Source organism: Mesocricetus auratus, unplaced genomic scaffold (assembly GCF_017639785.1).
Source record: "Mesocricetus auratus isolate SY011 unplaced genomic scaffold, BCM_Maur_2.0 Super-Scaffold_100019, whole genome shotgun sequence".
Taxonomy (NCBI): domain Eukaryota; kingdom Metazoa; phylum Chordata; class Mammalia; order Rodentia; family Cricetidae; genus Mesocricetus; species Mesocricetus auratus.
In genome coordinates, this window is record NW_024429200.1 from 1,831,018 (window position 1) to 1,851,156 (window position 20,139).

Genomic DNA, 20,139 nt, shown 5'->3' on the forward strand with positions numbered 1-20,139 from the left:
GAACAACACCCCTCAGCTCATGGGATGGATTTAATCATCCAGACATGGCCAAGCATAGCATCCCATCCTTGGTAATTGGTCCAAGGGTTGCACACATGATCCGGCATGCACTGGGATTTTTCCACAGTGCATGAAATGTCACTTCCTCCTGGAGCGCCTACTCTGTGGTCTAATATGTGAATTTGGGGCTGTGGGGATCGTTTTACTTCCACACGGAGGGAACCCTATCTGCAGAAGGAACTGAGGGATACCCACAGAGATTTAAGATACCAGAGAGAGTCTGTCTAGGAAGCACTACCAAGTCCCAGCCTCTGTGCCTTGAATCCCTTCACTGGATCCCACAGGCTTAAAGTGTGTTAGTTTGACTTGGGTTTCTATCATATATAATCCGCAGACCTCAACTAGTACTGTGCTGCTGTGTCTTGTCTCCAGGAGACTTCCTTCTAAAAAAAAAAAAAAAGAAAATCTCTGTCTTATTTTTTTAATATGTACTTTGGTTTAAATGTTTCTACCAAAATCTTTGCTGTAATTTAATCTCCACTGGGAGCCCTCAGAGGCGTGTCCAAGTGGTATCTTCAGGGATGAATTAGGCCACAGAGGCTCAGCCTCAGAATGGATGGATTGATGATATGTCGCCCGACCTGTTAAAAGGACACTTTGGCACCATTTCCAGGACGCCCTCTTTTCTGAGTTCGAGGCCAGCCTCCAAAACAATACAGAGAAACCCTGCCTCGAAAAACCAAAAACAACAAAAGAACAAAAACAAAACAAGCAAAATAAACAAACAAACATGAGGCTCTGATCAGTTGCAGCTCATCAAGTCCCGGTCTCCCTGCTTCCAGAACTGTGAGTTGGAGAAACCTTTCTTCTGTATAAGTCTTTCAGTCTGAAGTGTTTTGTGATAGCAAAAGAAAATAGGCCAAATTGGTATGTATGTTCCTGCTTCCTGCTTCCTAAGGAGCTCTCATACAGTATGCCTTGGAGCTCGGCAGGCGGGGTCTGAACTTATACTCATGTCACTGTCACCTGTTACAGGGGACAGTTTTAGACACAAACTCCTCAGACCCCCTATGCCACAGCTGAAACATGGAAGTGAAATCCAGGCAGTCTTAATTCACTGTGGCTTTAAGTCCTACCAACCCTGTGAGTTTAGAGGGAAATGAAATTACAGTTCTTCAAGTCCAGCCAATAGGATGCAAAGAAAGATCCCAAACCACGAAACAGGTCAGTGATATGTGGCTGGGTCATGAGTCCTTCTCAGAAACTTCGTGGTGACCATCACAAGCATCAGTGCTTGCTTCCGGACACACTCTGAGCTCTTCATGGCCTCTACTGCAGCAGGTGAGTAAGGGGAAGTCATTCTACTCACTTCTGGAAGAGGAAACCAACACTTGTCCAGGACCGTCTGAACCCTGTCTCGGAGCTGTCCTTCTCCGAGATGTCTAACTTTCCCTTCCCTCCCAGGCTGGCCTGGTCTGTGAAATCCAGTGCAAGCAGATGTGCGGAGGGCCCAGGCAAGCTCCAGCCACACTGTCTGTATCCTCCCCGCCCCCAGCAGACTGTTGGGAGCAGAGTCTTGCTTAATGGACCAAAAACCCCCTTCCAGCCTAATTAAGGAGGTGAGGTCCTGCTCCCCGCTAATCCAAGTTGCATGCTGACTACTGTAGGGGCAAGAAATTCATAACTGATTATTCATTTATATTTATTTATGCACATAATAATTTGCTTATCCAACCCCAAAGCACCTGGTTGAAGAGAAAAATGTAGGCGAACCAGGGAAGTATTGTGCGGTTAAAAATAACACTTGTTTGACTTGCTTAATTAGCGGTTTTCTTTTCTTCCTTTACAAAAAAAAAAAAAAAAAAAACAAACCAAAACCCAAAACTGACCAGTATAACCAACATAGCACAGCTGCCTTCTTTCTGGCAACCATGCCAAACGAGACTATTGGCGTTAGCCTAGGGGCCAACTGACTCTGTTCCAGAAGGCCCCTGGCAGGGGTGCCAAAACTCTAGGGCCATTCACGGGTGGATGACCACTCACAATCACACAGAAAGATCCAGGCTCCACCTCTTGATAGGGGTGCACCTTGTAAAAACAGCGTTGTGGTCCTGCTAGTAAAGAATAGTCAATCCCAGTATTAATTAGCACATACAAGAAGTATTTATTGAGCTCATACTCTGTCAGGCATCCGGCTGACACAGGCTGACAAGTCTGGACATGTATCTGAAGCAGGGAGTTGTGGGTACTTCTCCTTTTCATGTCCCTTATTTCTTAAACGTGTCAGCATTTTGCAGTTAGTGTGTGACTTGAAGTAGGAAGGGGATGCCACTAAGTTGGCCTCCTGAGGCTGTCAAGGTCAAGGTGAGGCTGACAGTGCTGTGTCTGTGGCGCCGGAGTCTTGGGGACTCAGTTCCAGGCCTTGTTTGCAACTAATATCTGTGTCACCGTGGACGGATCATGTCCATGGTGAGCCTGCTTCTTTGATAAAAGAGGCCACGGTGAAGGTCAGTGGGAAGTCCCTCAGCACTGAAGCTGTGTGTGGGCGTGGCTAGTGGGCGGTGACTGCCCCCATCTATGAGAAGTGAGCTCCTAGGTGCCCGCGGGGGCACTGGGAGGTTCCTGATGAAAGCCTGGCACCCCCACATCAGCAGAAGGGCTATGAGCACATGCGTGGTTGATGGGACCTTCTGTGCACCACTAGACATCAGGCTTCTGAAAGGCTCTGTGCCTCGGTAACAGCCTCACTTCCCGTCAGTAGGAGATGCCACACGGCCTCACACCTCACCTTTGGCTGGATATGGAAGCGTCAGAAAGCTCCACGGGGAAAGGCGGCCATGTGTTCTGGCAAGACTGTGATGGATGGCCTGGACTCACAAATTCCACGAAGTTCAGAGAACGTTAACTTGAGTTTGCGGTTCCTGAACATTTGGCTTAAGCAGCTCCTCCGGGGCTAGCGGCAGCTCCCCGGCAGTCAGCTCCTGAGGTAATGGCAGCTCCTGGGATAGCTGCTCCTCCTATGGCAGCCCCCACTATGCTACAGAGACGCTGTAGTTCCCATATTGTTAGTTCTAACCTCTCATGCCAACTGTGTTTGGGCCTTGCCACTTCTACTTAGACTATTGCAGGGCTCTGGTGGGGAGGGGGGATCTGTATCTCCAAAGCCAATCCCCATTAAGGTCAAAGCTTCCTTTTGGGGACAGGGGCAACTATGTGACCTCACTCACTGTGAGTCCTGATGGGTTTCTATTGTTTGAAGCAAGCTCTAGTGTTTTGACCTCTAGCCGCTGGCCCTTCTGCTTTCCTACCAAAGCTCATGGATTCCTTACTGACTTAATAATCTTATAGCATGTCACAGCCCAAAAGAATTACTTAACACACTCCTGCTCTTGAGTAGCAAAGTCCACACAGTAAGTACTCTAACAACTCAGTGAACACGGATTCAATGGACACACACGATTGGAAGGAAGCAGTTCTTGGAGAGACCAATAGATGGCGCTGTATTTTTTCAATAAATGCTTACAGTATTTAAGGAGGACCCTATGTATTAATTGTGGTGCCCTGGGGTGTCTCAGCACACAGTGTGAGAATTACAGCCCCTCACCCTTGTTACGTGAAAGACGTTTGTGGGTTCCTAAATGTGCAGTCTTTCTCCAGATCCCTTTGCTCTGTGTATATTTTCCATCCAGGCCCTCAGCCCACCCACCCTGTTCTTGGAGCCCCCACTCTTGCGGCTGACTTAAAAAAAAAGCTACTTATTACCTCTTTGAGAATTCCATGTATTACATTTTGATCATACCCACCCCCAACCCCCCAACTCCTCCCAGGCCCACCCCCTCCTTGCCCCTTCCCAGCTTCATGTCCTGGTCTTTTTAAATGGCCCTCTTAAGTCTAATTCGTGCTACGCACTGGAATGTGGCCAACCTACTAGGGACATGGCCTTAAGGAAGACTGATCCTCCCTCCGTGGGAAGTCATCAGCTGCCGACAGTTTGTTACGGAGGGTTTGGTCTTGTGCGTGTCATGTACAGGCAATATCGGCTGTGAGCTCATGAGCACTGCGGTCCTCTTACACCCACAAGATGCTGTCCCTCTCTAGTGCCCCCTGGCCCCTGGCTCTTAAAGTCTGTCCGATACCTCTTCTTTGGTGGTCCCTGAGCCTTGGGTGTGGGTGAGGCCGACAGAGATACCCACTTGTTCTCTACTCTGTGACTTTGTGTGTTAATCACTATCCGCAGCAGGAAAGCTCTCCGGCAAGGTTTAAAGGCTGCACCAAACTAGAGAGCTTCACGCTTAGAATGCAATTTAAAGCCACGCCTCTTTAGGTAGAATGACAGTAGAAGGTTCACGCTGGAGCCTGTGGGCTCCCCAACCATGGCTTCTGGATCAGAGTTACAGTGCCAGGCATGCATTCCATCCTGTGGCAGAGGCCTTTAATCCAATAGCAAGTGGGTAGTTACCTCCATAACGTGTGTACCACCGCTGCACCCACAGGCATGTCTTGGCATGCTGGTCATCATTGCACTTCACAGGGTTTGTGGTTGGAAGGATTGATAATCACCCCACCCCTCCCAGCAACCTGCATAGCACCTCCCAGCACCCTGAGAGCTAGCCTGCAGGGAAGAGCCTTCCTAGTTAGCACTGAGGTCATTTCTCCATGTCCCGTGACCAAAGTATATAGCTATAACTGCCGAAGCTCTTGTCAGTCAGAGAATTCCTCTATTGGTCTCTATCACGCCACATCACACTAATACCACACCTATTGGCTCCTCACGGCTCTGCAAGTTCTCGGAGGACAGACCCTCGCCTTATTTTTCTTCCGGAATCCCCAAGAAGCCGGCAGAAGTGCAGGTCCATAGAGGAGGTCTGAGGATGGTTTGGGGAGGTCCTTCAGGAAATCATGTTGTCTCTCTGGTGTCCACATTCCCGCCTCTGAAGGACCCAGGGAAGACTCAATACTGGCGACCTTTATTCACCTTTATCCTCCACCCCTGAGGCCACACAGCCCAGATGGCTCTCTAACGCTTGGGGACACCCTTTCTGCAGACCCCCTGACTGCCCTGATAGCTTGTGTGCCCCCCTCCCTTGGTGGCCAGCATACAGAGAAAGTCTCAGACCTAGATGGACAAAGTGTCACTGTGTGGGGGGAGTTGGATGTACAGAACCTTCAAATCACCTCTAACCTCAAACCAAGGCTTCTGTCAAACTATCATCTCAACCAGTTCCCTTGTCGCGGTGATGCTGAGGTGTGTCGCCCAGAGCTCTCCTCGGGGAGCAGTTTGCCATCCAATGCAGCGACAGCTATTGGCTCCCTGTGTGCTGGCTTCAGCTGCAGGAACTCACCTGAAAGCCAGCATCCAACGACAGAGCACGTGACGGCCCATGTCATCCCGTTGGATGATAACCTCCCGCCCCCCCATAGCTCCTGCCTCCCTCCCACTACAGACAAGAACAATAACCTCCCCCCTGCCTCCCTCCCACTACAGACAAGAACAATAACCTCCCCCCTGCCTCCCTCCCACTACAGACAAGAATGATAACCTCCCCCCTGCCTCCATCCCACTACAGACAAGAATGCCCAGTCAACACGCTATACACCAAGCCTATCCCACTGTCAGTCCGGGAACCTGCTTTAACCGGCTCCACAGCTGTGAGCAAGGACTATCACCCACATCCTGAGCCCGGGAGACAGGACCTCATTATGTGATGGGCTGTGGGCCTCCCCTTCTCCAGCCTTCCACTCCCTCCCCCGCTGCCCTGTCCTCAGGACCCTTCCCTAACGGTTCTTACCAAGCAGAGTTCGCCTTCCCCTTGTGTTCCCTGATGCTCTCCACGCGGCCACAGGCAAGTACCTCCTCCCCCGAAAAGCCTTCTCAGTCTCCACAGCCTAGATCCCATGCTCCGTCCCTGATCTATTTTGGGATTACGGTCACTTCCTGCCCAGAGTTCTCATGCACCTTGGACAGTGTCTGCATTTCCCTTTCAAACTGGATGTTAACTCTCTTTGGGGAGAGAGGCAGGAATGGAACTCCCTGGTGGGGACGGACAAAGGCCTCTGCCACCACTGTCATCTGAGCTCTACACAGACGTGGCTGTCAAGGAGACCACACCTGAACAAGGGCCAACAGGGGGCGCTTGTGGAGATGGGACAACCATCTCCTCTGCCTTGTGCCTCTGGGAGATCTGGGCAAGAGTCAAGGAGAGGCCACCAAGTGGGTGTCCTTTCTCAGAATGAGCAGAGAATTCGTGGTAGAGACCATTGGATTTGTGTCCGTTGGGGACACTGGGCAAACCCTCCGAGTATCTAGGCTACTGTCTCTGTATCTGGTAGATATCTCAAGGCTTGGATTAAAGCAGGTTTTCACCCTTCTTGAGAACATTCCTGCTGACCTCTGGGAATACACATGTGGTCTCTAGGTAGGTTTCTCAGCATCGGTGACAACAGGGAGTTAATGGGGTCTGGGGTCACATATGAAGCCACCCTAGAAAAGGCCAGAGAATTATGGATCCACCAGGAGAGGCCCCAAGGGGAGGAAACACCATTATGTTTTGCCCTGTCCAAGCTCACGCCACCTTCTTTGTGCTTTTCCTAACCACCCAACCCCATCTGCGCCCATGGGAATATGGGTTCTGCTTGCTCTAGGAGAATGGGGCCTCCACAATGGTGTAGTGTGTGGATCGTGTCTAGGCTCCCCCAGGGGCTGCCTGTGTTTCCAAAGAGGCCCTAAGCTTGTCTTCCGGTAGTCACAGGTCCAGGCAATGATCTGCTTCTGAGTCTGAGGCTCAGACATAGCTATTCTCCATCGTTTCTGGATATAGGCAGGAAGACAGCTTCCCTGACTCCAGCCTTCAGAGCCTTCATCTGAAGATGAAGCCCCCCCACCCTGGTGAGTTATGACTACATTAAGATACAGTAAATCTTTCTCCAAAAACAGAGCGATGGATACAGGAGAGAATTGGGCAGCAAGAGGGAAAATATTTGAAACAAAACCTATAACGATAAACCTCCCCCCTCCATCGAGTATATCCGCCCATTTAATTTATTCAGTTAATAAAACATATTCCCCAGAGGGGGACAGGCAGAGGTAAGCTGCAAGCCAATCTGCCTGTGTGAGCGGGGTATGTATGTGTATCTCATAACAATAAAAAAAAAAGAGTAATTAAGAGATGTACTGAAGTGTGTAGAAATCCTGAAGGACACTGAAGATTCCAATTCAAGTTAGTGTCCTTGGTGCAAATTTAATTCAATTGGGAATAGATAAATAAAAATAAAGGAAAAAAAACAAACACAAATTCAGAACAGATGTTAGGCAAGCTATTTTTTTCACAGTAAGAATCATAAACATGAAAAACAGCCTATAAGGCAAAGTTGTTGATGCCAACAGCATCAAGCTACTAAATAAATAGTTGGATGGTACCACAGGGACAAAGGAACATTAAAATAGTCATTTGGCTGTCCCTAAATATTTTTGCCTACATGTTACACCCAGGCATATTTTTGGATACTAGAGATTTTGTGTGTGTGTGTGTGTCTGTCTGTCTGTCTGTCTGTCTGTCACATTACATTTATACGATACATATAGACCATACATTTACTTGAAAGTATATTGCAAAATCACCTGCCACACAGGCTCAGAATATAAATAGAGAATTTGGTGAAAGCATTATCTCTTCTGTAAAGACAATAAAGCCAGAGGAAGAACCCAGTGCCAGCAAGGGATGTGTTATCCTGAGCTGGGTGTTAGAAAGCCCAGATGTGTGACAAGAAAGGATAATTTTAATAAGAGATTCACACATAACTGGGGAGAAACATGGGCAGGGAGGATTTTTTTTTTTTTTGGTTTTTCGAGACAGGGTTTTTCTGTATTGTGTTGGAGGCTGTCCTGGAACTCGCTCTAGAGACCAGGGTGGTCTTGAACTCACAGAGATCCACCTGCCTCTGCCTCCCAAGCTCTGGGATTGAAGACGTGCGTCACAAGCCACAAATACCCGGCCAATTTGTAAGCATAAATAATAGTATTTTAGAAATGGAAGTAAGCTTCAAGATGACCACACACACACACACACACACATTCCATAGCTAAGAAAATTAGTACAAAAAATGGAGACAACTGGATGGGAGGCACTGTCTCCTGAAAACACCCCTCACTCAGGAGGACGCACTAGGACAGATATTCTCCAGAGACACAAAAATGAGAGGACCCGCATACCCACACTCGTGACTCAAGGACCTAACCTTGAGCAGCTGTGGAGGGGCTCATGATGCGTATGGTCTCCCCCAAGACGCCCATCGACTACAAGAAGGCCTTTGAAACTCAGGCCAGAGGAGTAAAGAAATCAGTTAGACTCCTGCATCCTTGATGGTCCTGCCTCGGGGCTCTGGGTGACCTCTGAGTCTCACATCGCTGGACCTGTGACATAAGCAGGTACGCATGTATGTTGAAAAGGTGACCAAATGGCTGAAAGATTCATGGGACTTCCTGACTGAGGATATCTGGGTTAGAACCATATGATGGCTTCTAATCCAGTGTTCTTTCTTGTGCCCTAGGCTGACCCCAGGCAAGGGCAACCCGTGGGAGCAGGACAAGAGGAGGCAGACCAGCAAGAACCCAACCGACGCCCCGTATGGATGGAGCCCCACTAACCTGTAAATACATCCTCCCTTCCTTCATCCTTCATAGTATACATAGTGTACTTCAATGGGCTAACTCCCGACAAGGACCATTATGAGCCCTATTCCTCTAAGCTCTGATTTTAAGAGGAATCTCTCCCTGTTCTTTTTGTCTTCTAGAAAATACCAGTTACCCAAATTAGCAAAGTAAGATCTTCCTAACATTTGAGGTTTCCTTAGGGATAAATTTATTGCAGAAAAAAAATATGTACCAAGCAGCAATGTATTTAGTCACTCAACAAATATTTAGCAAGCACCTGTTACATGCCAGACACTGCTCTAGGTGCTTGGAACAACAGGATTGGCAAGAGGTAACTTCTTGTAATGGAGTTTACATCCTACCAGGAGGACTTGACAATGAACAATCACATTGCCTGATATAGAGGCAAACATCCTAAGGCAGGCATGCTTACAGATTCCGGTGAGCATCGAGAGGAAAAGCGGGGTGACAGAGCTCCAGATTAACGAAGAGATTCATACATGGTGGCTGGTCTTTTAAAAAATGTTTAGATTAGCATACAAAGTAATGGCTTCACCCTGGCATCTTCATGCATACGTGTCATTTCCGTTTGTTTTCATTCGTACCCTTCCTTGACTTCCTCTCTCTAGCCTGTCCTTTTCCCTCTCCATTTGCCCCCTCCTTTCGGTATTCTATCAAACGTATCCCATCACCCTCTCTGCCTCCCATCTTTTCTTCCTTTTCTGAAATCCCCTTTCTAATGTCACGACTTACAAACACACACACATAAACACGCACGTGTTCACATATTTGTATACTTTAAATCTAGGTTCTGCCAGAGAGAAAAACGTGCTGCAATTGTCTTTCTGTGTCTGGCTGATTCGCATGCTGTCATGATTTCTAGATATGTGTGTCTTTCTGCGAGTATCATGGGATATCTTCATAGTGATAGAGCCTCATTATCAGCTTGGTTGTGTTGAGAAACACCTAGGAGATGAATAAAGCTCACCATGGAGTGCGTGTGTATGTCAGGCGCTGCCACGGGACCATGAGGACTCTGTCTTCATGACGGCTTCATCTATTTATGGATTCAGGGTTTTAATAGGCTACTGAGAGGTGATGGAAGAGGCAGACTTGGAGCCTTGATGGAGGAAATGTCAGGATGGTGCCCTTGAAGGCGTATACTTCCCTGGACCCTCTCTGTCTTTACTTCTTGGCCACCATGAGTTGAACAGCCTCCTGACACCGCCATGCTACGCTGCCTCCCCCCCAAAAAAACTGTCCACAATGGTCTGAAACCTTGTAGCAGTTACTTTCCTGTTGCTGTGAGAGAAAATACCAGGGCCAAGACAACCTCTATAAGAAAGAGTTTGTTTTGCTTTATGGACCCAGAGGGAGAGTCCATAACGGTACAGGAGGCACTGCAACAGACAGCAAGAATATGAAGCTGGGAGATAGTATCCCAACAGCTAACAGGAAAGAGAGAGAGAGAGAGAGAGAGAGAGAGAGAGAGAGAGAGAGAGAGAGAGAGAGAGAGAGAGAGAGAGAGAGATACAGAAGTGGATTAAGGCTACAAATGCTCAAAGCCTGCACCCTGTGACATACTTCCTCCAGCAAGGCTGTGTGTCCTAAAAGTTCCATAGCCTCCCCCAAGCAGAGCCACCAACCAAATGTTTCATACACGAGCCTTTGGGTGACTTTCCTCATGCAAGCCACCACATCTCCCACACCGGGGGCTAGGTTGCTTCTCCTGGCATTCTGCCACAGCAGTGGGACAACAAACTAATGCACTACACAACCCAGCGCACAGTGCTCACCACCTGCATGCCCTTTTCATCTTAAAGACACGTGTTTCTGAATCATATGATCAGCTCAGTCAAACGCAAGTATTGTAGGGTGGTTACAGGAGAGACTATACCGGAAGGCTGTATGCTACTCTTAAACTGCAACGTTTGATACGTCGATGGATCCTGGGAACAACGACAAGCATTTCTTACAGTCATAAAAGCAAAGAAGGTAGCCCACAGTGTCATCTCACAGGTTCACAAAGAGCCTCATAAAAGGATGTCCAGAGGAGGGGTTTCTGGAACAGTGGATAGGCGGGAGACTCAGGCGTTAGGCAGCAGGGAAATGCAGCAGATTTGATGAGAACACAGCGACACGGTGGAGCTTAAAACAACGGGAGAAACCTAAGGACCAGCATGAGACCTATGACGTCACAGTGGTTACGCATAGGCCATGCAAACACACACACTGAATCCTGTGGGGTGACTGGCTACGGGGGGGGGGGGCTGGGGAAGGGAGGAGAGAAGTTCAAAGGTCTAAGGGAGCAAACACACAAGCAGGGCGCACAGGGGAGTGTCCCCAGCCTCTGCTGCAGCACAGACAGTCCCTCCCCCCAGGGCACTCACTGCTTGTCCTGATAATTCATTAACTCTTGCCAGTGTTTTCCTGCTGCTTGTTTGCCTAGTTTTTTTGTTTTGTTCTCATGTAGCCCAGGCTGGCCTCCAATTCTCTATGTAGCAGAGGATAGCCATGAACTCTTGATCCGACTGCACCTGCCTCGGATCACAGGAATGAGCCAGCGTATCTGGCTGGTGGTTGTTGTCTTAAATGGAATTTTACTATTTATTAGGTCTGTATTTCTGGCCAAAGCCTATTTTTCATGTTTACCCCCAAAAGATATTACGGGACACAGAAGAGTCCTGTGTTCAAATGAACAGTTTACCTTAAGTGTCTCACTTGGAGAGTTTCCCAGGAAGCTCACTGAGATAGAGCAGTAACGAAGTCTGTGTTCCTTGGACTCTGTACCCATCATTTGACTAAGGAGGGACCCTTCCTTTTCATTTTCTATGTAGCAACTATTATTGTTGGTGGAAGTGGTCCAAAGGACACGCTTTGAGAAATAGCTCATTAGACCACCAAGGGATGAGACAGAAGATTCCCGAGTCCAGACACATCCCGAACTCCCATCATTCCCCTCTCTTTCCCTCTTGTAGAATGTGATCCTTAGAGGGTTTCACTCCTAAGTCACGCTGGACCCACTGCCATTAACAACTCTTCTACTGTCTAAGTGTCTGTGCCCCCAAAATTGTATGTTGGCATCCTAATTCCTTAGGCAATTCTATTCAGAGGTGGGTCCTGGGAGGGGAGGGGCTATGTCATGAGGACAGAGTCCTTTTAATTACCTCTTCCACCATGTGTGGACACCCATGAGTCAGAAAACTAACACTCACCAAATACCTGACCTGCTGGTGCCTGGATATTGGGCTTCCCAGACCCCAGAGCCACGGGAAGTAAGTTCCTATTGTTTGTGAGTTACCCATGGCGTTTTGCTATGGCAACCTGGGTGGGCGGTGACGCATCCCAGTTGATTGTGGCAAGCATGAAACCCTTCTCTCCTTTGCCCCATTCAGTGTCTTCACTATGGCATCACCACTTCATCCTTAGAACGGGAACCAGCGCGTTCCTTGTGGCCGTGGCAAAAGGCAGCCTAAGGGAGCAAGACTTGTTCTGGCTCACAGTCTGAGGCTGCAGCCCCCCCCACCCCGCGCCCCCGCCCCAGGCAGGGAAGGGTTGGAAGCAGAAGCTTGGGGATGCTCACGTTGCGTCCAAAGTCAGGAAGCAAAGACTGGTAAGTGCTGGTGCTCAACTCACTTTTTGTTTATTGTTTACTCCAGGGCCCCGAGCCATGGGATGAAGTCACCCGCATCTAGGGTGTGTTAAATCTCCCCATCAATCAACACATTCTAGAAACCCCCTCATTGACATGCCCGGTAACAATCAGTGCTCACCACCACAGGACTCGAAGCCAACGTCAACGACTCAAGCTGATCCACCTTCATCCTTACATCCCAAGTCTTGTTGGAGTCTGCTGTTTTTCCTACGGAACATTTCTTACTTAAAGTTTTCCGTCTGTTTTCTTCCCTATTTCTGGTGATTCACCAAGGCTAATAGAATGTTCTCTATGGATATCCAACATCACATTTCCCCAGCACACTATTATCGCCTACTCTCTCCATTCTATCCTAGCCCAAATCTCTACACCCCTTCCAAAGCTTAGGTGCCTGGGTGCACGCTTCTCCATGGGTCCCACCGCATTTGGACACATGGAGCTAGTCAACTTCTCTCAGTGACCGTGTCTGTGCAAGCACAATGACTGCGGCTCTTCCAGAAAACAGTCGCAGGGCTGGAACAGGTGCCTAAGGACCAGCTGGGAGACCACACTGGCAAGTCTCCTGACCTGACCTTGACAGTCAGACCAAGGAGCTGCTCCTGTACAAAGAAGCTGCGGAGCCCACGAACAGGAAACCAGAAGTCAGCACCAGGGAGACCCGAAGGCCCTCGTGAGCTCCCGGGGTAGAGGAAGCTTCGAGACGGGAAGGCAGAATGGAAAAGTAGACACATGAATTGTAAAGACTCTGACAGAGAGGAAACACCAGGAGGAGCTTGGGATGAGGGCTGCTGGGGATGGATTAAAATAAACTGAATATACGTCACTGCAGAGCTCTGGATGATAATGGGCCAGCTTTGTTTTATATTTTTCAAGTGCTAACAGGTTCACAGCCAGTGGGTTTGGAGGGGGAAATCACTGGGTCTTATGTTCCTATCAGAAATGCAGGGTTCACACTGGCCAGTTGGGTTCTGGGGGCTTTTTGCAAGGAAAAGCATACATTTTGTCTGGAGTTCATTTTCAAGGTTTGACAACAACGATGATTACCACCACCTAATGTTGGTGGAAAGAGAAGGCTACACATTGCTACAAAATATCCTTCAAAGATAAAATGATGGGGTTGCTATGGAAAACGGCAAAGAAAGTCACCCCCCTCCCTGAAATAAAAGCAGAATTTCTATCTGATGCTGTAATTCTCCCTTTAGGATGTATGCTATAAAAACCGAAAATAGGAATTTGAAAAAGTATTCGCAAATGCCAGTGATCCTGGTTGCATTATTGAACTGAAAGCAGGGTCTTGGTTATAACGTGTACACCGGTGATCATGGCTCATTATTTACTGCAGCCAAATGTCAGAAGCAAGCCAGTGTCCGTCGACGGCTGAACAACAAAAACATGGAGGATATAACCAGTGTACTAATTTTTGTTTCCTGGAAAAGGAAGGAGATACAAGATAGATGAGCCCCGAGGACAGCTTCCTAAGTGAACTAAGACACACAGTGTGTGATTCTGTCAAGGGAAGGAAAACGCAACGGTAGTTGCCAGGGGAGGGAGAGGGTAGCAGCAGGCAGTATCTGCCAGGAACACATTTCAGTATGTGGGATGAAGCACCTGGCGTATGAACATACGGACTACACAGCTCTGTAAACATGCTTACAGCACTGGCTGTACAATGAGAAATGATCAAGACGGTAAACTTTGTCTTGTATACATTTTATCACAATAGGGAACGTCCTTTAGTTAAGTGGCCTTTATGTCACTTTCAGTATCTGGCTTTGTCTGTGAAGCAGGGATCATCAATCCAAAAGCCATTCTTCCAGACAGGATGTGTGTACGTGAAAGCTCACCCTTTCCCCAACTCAGATAAAACCACTGCTCTGTGAACGCTACCCATGGCATCTTGAGTCCGGAAGCCCTGGCAGTCACCAACAGGTTTGGATGTGAGACGGTGGGATTCAGGATGCTGAAGAGGGAAATGAAGTATCCCATTAGGCTCCACGTCGAGGAGGACAAGGAAAAGAGACTGTTCTCTTCTTGGGTGGTTTGGAGAACCCTGCTCTGGCAGGGAATACAAACACGGAAGGGAAGCACCTGAAAATCTTTTGGCTGCTTGGGGGAGGAGTCAGGGCTGTTGACAGTTGAACACGTCTGTGGACGGACAGTGAGGCAGAGGTGAGACCCAGCAGAATTAGAGGCAGCCTTGAAAGAAAAGCAGATTCACTCAGAGCCACCTTTTGGGTGGTTCATACGCCCCAGGCACTCCATTAACAACGCACAACGCTGCATGGAGGGAGGGGGCAGGAGATCCTTCCCACAGTCTCTGGTTGGGAAAGACGGTCTCCACCCGGTATCAAACTGCCGAATCCCCACGCAACAGAGTGGGACCTCGAGGTGATGACAGATGTCATAGCTCAACAGACCACAATCTGTACATCCACCTTGCATGCAAGGGCAGGCAGCCCATCAGCCCCCGCTTCAGGGCATACTCTACTAGGTTCCTCTTTAGGAAAGGCAACAATAAGATCACCAGCTAACAGCGCTTCCCTAGTGGTTAATGTGGGATCTGGAGACGGTGTCAGAGAGCGAAACCTTTATAGAGTGACCCATCAGCTGAGAACTGAACCCAGGATGGAAAAGCCTCATCTTGTGGGCTGTGAAATTCCTGCAGTTGGAGGACAAGATGGAGGAGATGTCGTCAGGAAAGGGTCCTTGAGATGCAAAGAATAATCCAGGAAGTTATTTTAGCAGTTAAGTTTCTATTATCTGCCCTAGGCATGGAAGCATCATAAAACTCGGTGGTGCCTTGCTAGGGAATTGCTTTGTGCGCATAGCTGTGGAAATGTTACACATAAGACTGATCAGGGATAATTGGAATGTGTGGTAAACAAACTCTCCAAGATTCAAGGGTCCTGAAGAAGAAAGGAAGACTCCGCCCATTTTCATGAAGAGCTCGGATCACTCAGAGTTTAGTAGCATTACACATGCGTGTGATGGAGGGTGTGCGACCTTGTGTGTTTGAGCATTTAAGCCAATGCTTGCAGTTGATTTGGTTTTAGACTTTTAGATACCATGGTTCATTTTCTGCCAGTAAGCAACAAAGTTTCAAACTTTTTTTAAATCATTCAAGGGTTCCCTCTCTCCTTCTCTCCTCCTCTCTATTCCTCCTCTCACTCCTCCTCCTCCTCCTCCCCCTTCTCCTCTCCATCCCTCTCGTCTTTAAGGGTTTTATTTTGTTTTGCTGTTTTTGTGTTCTGAGGCACGGCCTGGTGGTGGTATAAGAAGTACTCCAGGGCCTAGGGCCGATTCGGATACAGGCTCGGAATCGAGTCTATACATCTGCAGCCTGGGTTGGCCTTGAACTCGTGATTTTCCTGCCTCCACCTCTTGAGGACTAGGATTACAAGTTATATGCTATCATGTCTAGATTGTTCAAGAATATCTGAGAAGTTGAAAAAGAGTCTCTGCACACAAAACAGTGATCAGAAAGGAACTTTAAGTTCTATGTGAGTGGGTGTCTTCTGCTTCTTTTAATCTACAAGTGATTTTTTTTATTATGAAAGCTAAGATGGTCTGTCCATCTTTTTGGACAGAATAGAAATGCTGTTTAATTTCTCAGCTAATTAAGGTTAAGAGCTACCAGAACCGCGTAAATATGTGTAACTCTGGAGGCTATGCAGAGGAGTTCTTGACAGGAGACATTTGCATGAAGCTCTGTAACATCGGGACTTACTTCCAGAAGAGAGACTGCCTTGACAAATGTCACAGTGATTCATGACAGTGTTATGTAACTCTATTATGCATTTTGGGTTGAACAACTTGGATTTGTTGCAGGTACAATTCAATTAAGTGTGGAATTTTTTTAAACTGATTAGCTAGAGACAGAGCTTTTTACAAAACTCTAATGTGAGTCAGTCTATTGTTTGGGAACACATCTGTGCAGCTTGTCATGTGGGGATAAAGGAGTTATTGATGCTACCTCTGATTGTCACCGTTGGAGGATCCCACTCCCTCCCACCCTGAGACTGATACGCACTTCTGTGCTGTGGATCTGGGTACAGACATCAAAGAGGACAAATGGGAAAATCTGTAACTGACTCCCCAGTCTCTGATGCTCCCCTTCTCCCTCCAAGCTGCTCCATCCTCCAAGGCCCCACTATGGACCAGAAGTTACATGATCCCAGGAACGCAGGAGGGGACCAGTTTCCTTGGTCTGGATGGGCTGCAAAGGGACAGGCATTTTCCTCACAGGTAGCTGGGTTCTGAGTTTGGGTTGATACCATGCTCTGAGTCTCAGAACTGAGTCTGCATATGTGATTCATCCCTGGGCTCAGAGCCCATCTTCCGTTCCACTGACTCCCCTTACAGGGCTCAGAGACCTCTCACTGAGTCCTAATGGCCAAGACAGGCTTCCTCGATGGCTGACTCCTTGACTGCTCACCAGGGCACTGTCAAGTGACCACCTTCTCTGGGGGCAGCCTTCTCCTGCACACTCCACTGTGGCCAGAGCTTACAAGAACACGGAGTTTCTACTTCTTACTCTCCATGTGTGTACAGCCTGTCACCTGCAGGCTGCATGCCTCCTAAGATAACTAGGAAGGCAGCCAGGCACATTTGTACACCAGAGCATCATACTGTAATGTCCAAAGGTTGGACACCTGTGGAACACTGCACATTACCCGCAAGCTGGAGCCATCTTCCTGTCCAGAGCTGCATCTGTTTTCCATCCCTAATTACCCCCACTGAAAGGGTGGTTTCTAGGTCACTCTCTCTGCTGTCCCATTTCCCCGAGAATATATCAGCCACGCTATGCTGAGGCAGGAAAGCCACACAGATTCCTTGGATAACTTTACCTAACGCAAAATAGCTTAGATATCCAAAATTGTCAAGTGATACATTATTTCTGTGAACTTCTCAGCTGAAGAGTTTCTGGGCTAGGACTGAAAAGTGATTTCAATAATAACGGAAGGCGTGGTTTCGAAGATTGGAAGGATGATGCTGTTGGGCTGGCCCTGAGTCAGGTGGGTGAGCGCCGTCTCCAGAGGACCAGTGCTGCCACTTGGATCTGCTACAGCTGTCGACAGTGGACTCTTGCTGACTTTGTCTGAGCTTTCTCAGAATCTTAAATCCCCAAGGGGTAAACGCACCACACACACACACACACACACACACACACACACACACACACACTTTTTCTAACATAAACTGGAAAGAGTTGAGTCATCACCAGCTGGAGGCTGCATAGTTCCTGTCTGGAAAGGACTTTCAGATATCACATGGTCCTTTGCTTTTGAACTAGGGGCCTTGACACACTAGTGGTTGTGCAGGTTGGATTTTTGTCAACTTGACACGAGCGGGAGTCATCTGACAGAGCCACCACTGGGCAAGATGTCCTGGGCGCTGTTAGAAAACCGGCTGAGCAAACCAGGAAGCAGCGTTCCACTTTGGCCTCCATGTCTCTGCCCTATGTTCCTGATCTGACTTCCCTTTACGATGGACTGGAAACTGTAAACAGAAAGTTGCCTTTGGTCGTGGTGTTGGTTACAGCAGTAGAAAGCCAACTACTGCAGGGGCCATAAAATCAGCCTGGTGCCTGGTGAGAAGTCTGCCTTTGCCTTCTTCCTCAGGAAGCATTCCCGGTGGCTCTGCACAGCAAAGAAGGCAACCTTTTACAAAACTTGTGTTTCCTCTTTGTGTGAGTGTGAGCGCTCACACGTGCCCACGCACAGGCATGAGTCCCGGATCCCAGTGGTCAGTCTCTGCTTACTGGGATTCATAATTAAACGGAATGTCAAAGTCACTGATCCAGTTCAACTCTCTCATTTACCTCTAAGCAAACAGATGGAAAGTGAATGATTGGCCTGGATCCATTAACCTAACAAGAGGTGGTTAGGAAGTGTGGAAACTGGGATTTTACACACACACACACACACACACACACATACAACGACTCTAGCATATTCTGTTGAGTGCTTCTACTCAAAGAGTGGATTAGTATACTTTTGTTCCTTCTGAGTATCAGTCACAAAAGCTGGGACACAGTAGTCATCTAAATACAAAACAGCATGCTCCATGGCTATTGCTACATGGAACCAATGTAGATGCCCAGCAAGAAATTTATGGTCAAAAAAAAGAGAAGGGAAACAACTCAAGGTAATTGGAGAGGGGAGGGAGACAAAGGTATCATATATGTGCAGCATCTAGGGGTGTGTGTGTGTGTGTGTGTGTGTGTGTGTATGTGTGTATGTGTGTGTGTGTATGTGTGTATGTGTGTGTGTATGTGTGTGTGTGTATGTGTGTGTGTGTATGTGTGTGTGTGTGTATGTGTGTGTGTGTGTGTGTGTGTGTGTGTGTGTGAGAGAGAGAGAGAGATAAAAGCAGAGGGGGACTATTTGAAGGGAGGAAAGGAAATATCGAGATGAGGGAGAGGGGCAGAGAGGATAGTTAGAGTCAAATATGTACAAGGTATAACGACACACCTACATAAAAATGTCAGAATAAAATGCATTATTTAGTATGCTAACAAAATATTTATAATAAAAAGGCCTGCAGCGCCCGTCACTTCTACTTTGTTACAGAAAGAGGATGGGAGGAGCAATGGACGGCAGGAGATAAATGTGCTGGAAAGCACCATCAGAAACCCAGGAATTTAAGCCAACTTCAGAGACTTGTGGGTGGAGCCCAGGAAACAGGATGGTCCACCCCACCAAGACAAATGGAAATCTGCAGCGACTCCCCATCACGGATAACAAGAGCTATGGCCCTGGAGGGTAAGTGGAGAATCGGTTCAGATGTGTTCAAGGGAACGGTGGCCTTACACAGTCCCTCTCCTTCTTTTTGGTCCCCAGCGCTCATTTATCTGAGGGTAATTGTCTACTTATCAGGCCATGCACTTGGCCTGGAGACAGTTGTCTCGCTGGACATTTTCCTCCTATTCTCCAGGGCCTCCTACGTCAGCCTGTTTTTGTCAGGGTTAGACGCTTGATAAAATAATGGCCCTCTAACATTCTGTCTTAGTTAGTGTCTCTGTTGCTCTGATGAACACCAGGACCACAGAGGCAGCCCAGGGAGAAAAGGGTTTGTTCAGCTCACACGTCCACATCAGAATTCATCACTGAGAGAAGCCAGGGCAGGAGCTCAAGCAGGGCAGGAACCTGGAGGCAGGAGCTGATGCAGAGGCCACGGAGGATGCTGCTTGCTGACTTGCTCCTCATGGCCGGCTCGCCCTGCTGTCATACACACACTAGGACCAACTGCCCAGGAATGATACGGCTCCCTGTGGGATGGGTCTACCCTCCCCAATCATCGATCAAGACAATACTCCACAGGCTTGCCTACAGGCCCATCTTATGGATGCGTTTTCTCAGTTGTGGGTCCCTCTTTGCAGATAACTCTAGCTGTGTCGAGATGCCATAACACTAGCCAGCACATATGTAATAACGGTTTTTTAAATTCCAGGGACTTAAAAATTGTGAACTTATAGGCCTGGTGTTTGTGATTAATCCATCTTGACCCATGAGAATACTGAAACTTATAAGATAATACCCAATGACTATGGCCTCAAGGACATTCTGTCTCACGCTCACTTTGGTTCCAAACCCACGTGGCCTGGTTTCTATTTTGCACCCTTTGGTGGCGCTCTAGCCAGCCTAATAGCAAAGACAGCCTTCCGGCCCCAGGAGCTCCGCTGCTGCCGACTCACATTTCTTTGAGCAATTCAGCCGTAGGTTCCCCTGGTCCCTCTCCCGACACACTTGGTCACATTTTCAAACCCAGTGTGTTCAGATGTCTCACAGTACATGTGTGTATTTGTGTGTGTGTGTGTATTTTGTCTGTCTGT

General features: G+C 48.1%; 1 protein-coding gene and 1 long non-coding RNA gene across 4 annotated transcripts in view; one reads left to right on the plus strand and one right to left on the minus strand.

Annotated features, from left to right (window-relative positions):
- The window catches only part of Tbxas1 (thromboxane A synthase 1), a 173,135-nt gene that overhangs the window by 112,170 nt on the left and 40,826 nt on the right, over window positions 1-20,139 (minus strand). The gene's annotated exons all lie outside the window — the stretch shown is intronic.
- LOC110339236 lies at window positions 1,203-13,557 on the plus strand. 3 transcript variants are annotated; one of them, XR_005869805.1, is made up of 6 exons: window positions 1,203-1,341; window positions 2,762-2,986; window positions 6,819-6,886; window positions 8,283-8,433; window positions 8,548-8,646; window positions 12,310-13,557. It is a non-coding gene; the product is annotated as an uncharacterized LOC110339236 (long non-coding RNA). The 3 variants fall into 3 exon arrangements; XR_005869804.1 differs by having other exon boundaries at window positions 8,283-8,425; XR_002381347.2 differs by lacking the exon at window positions 2,762-2,986 and having other exon boundaries at window positions 8,283-8,425.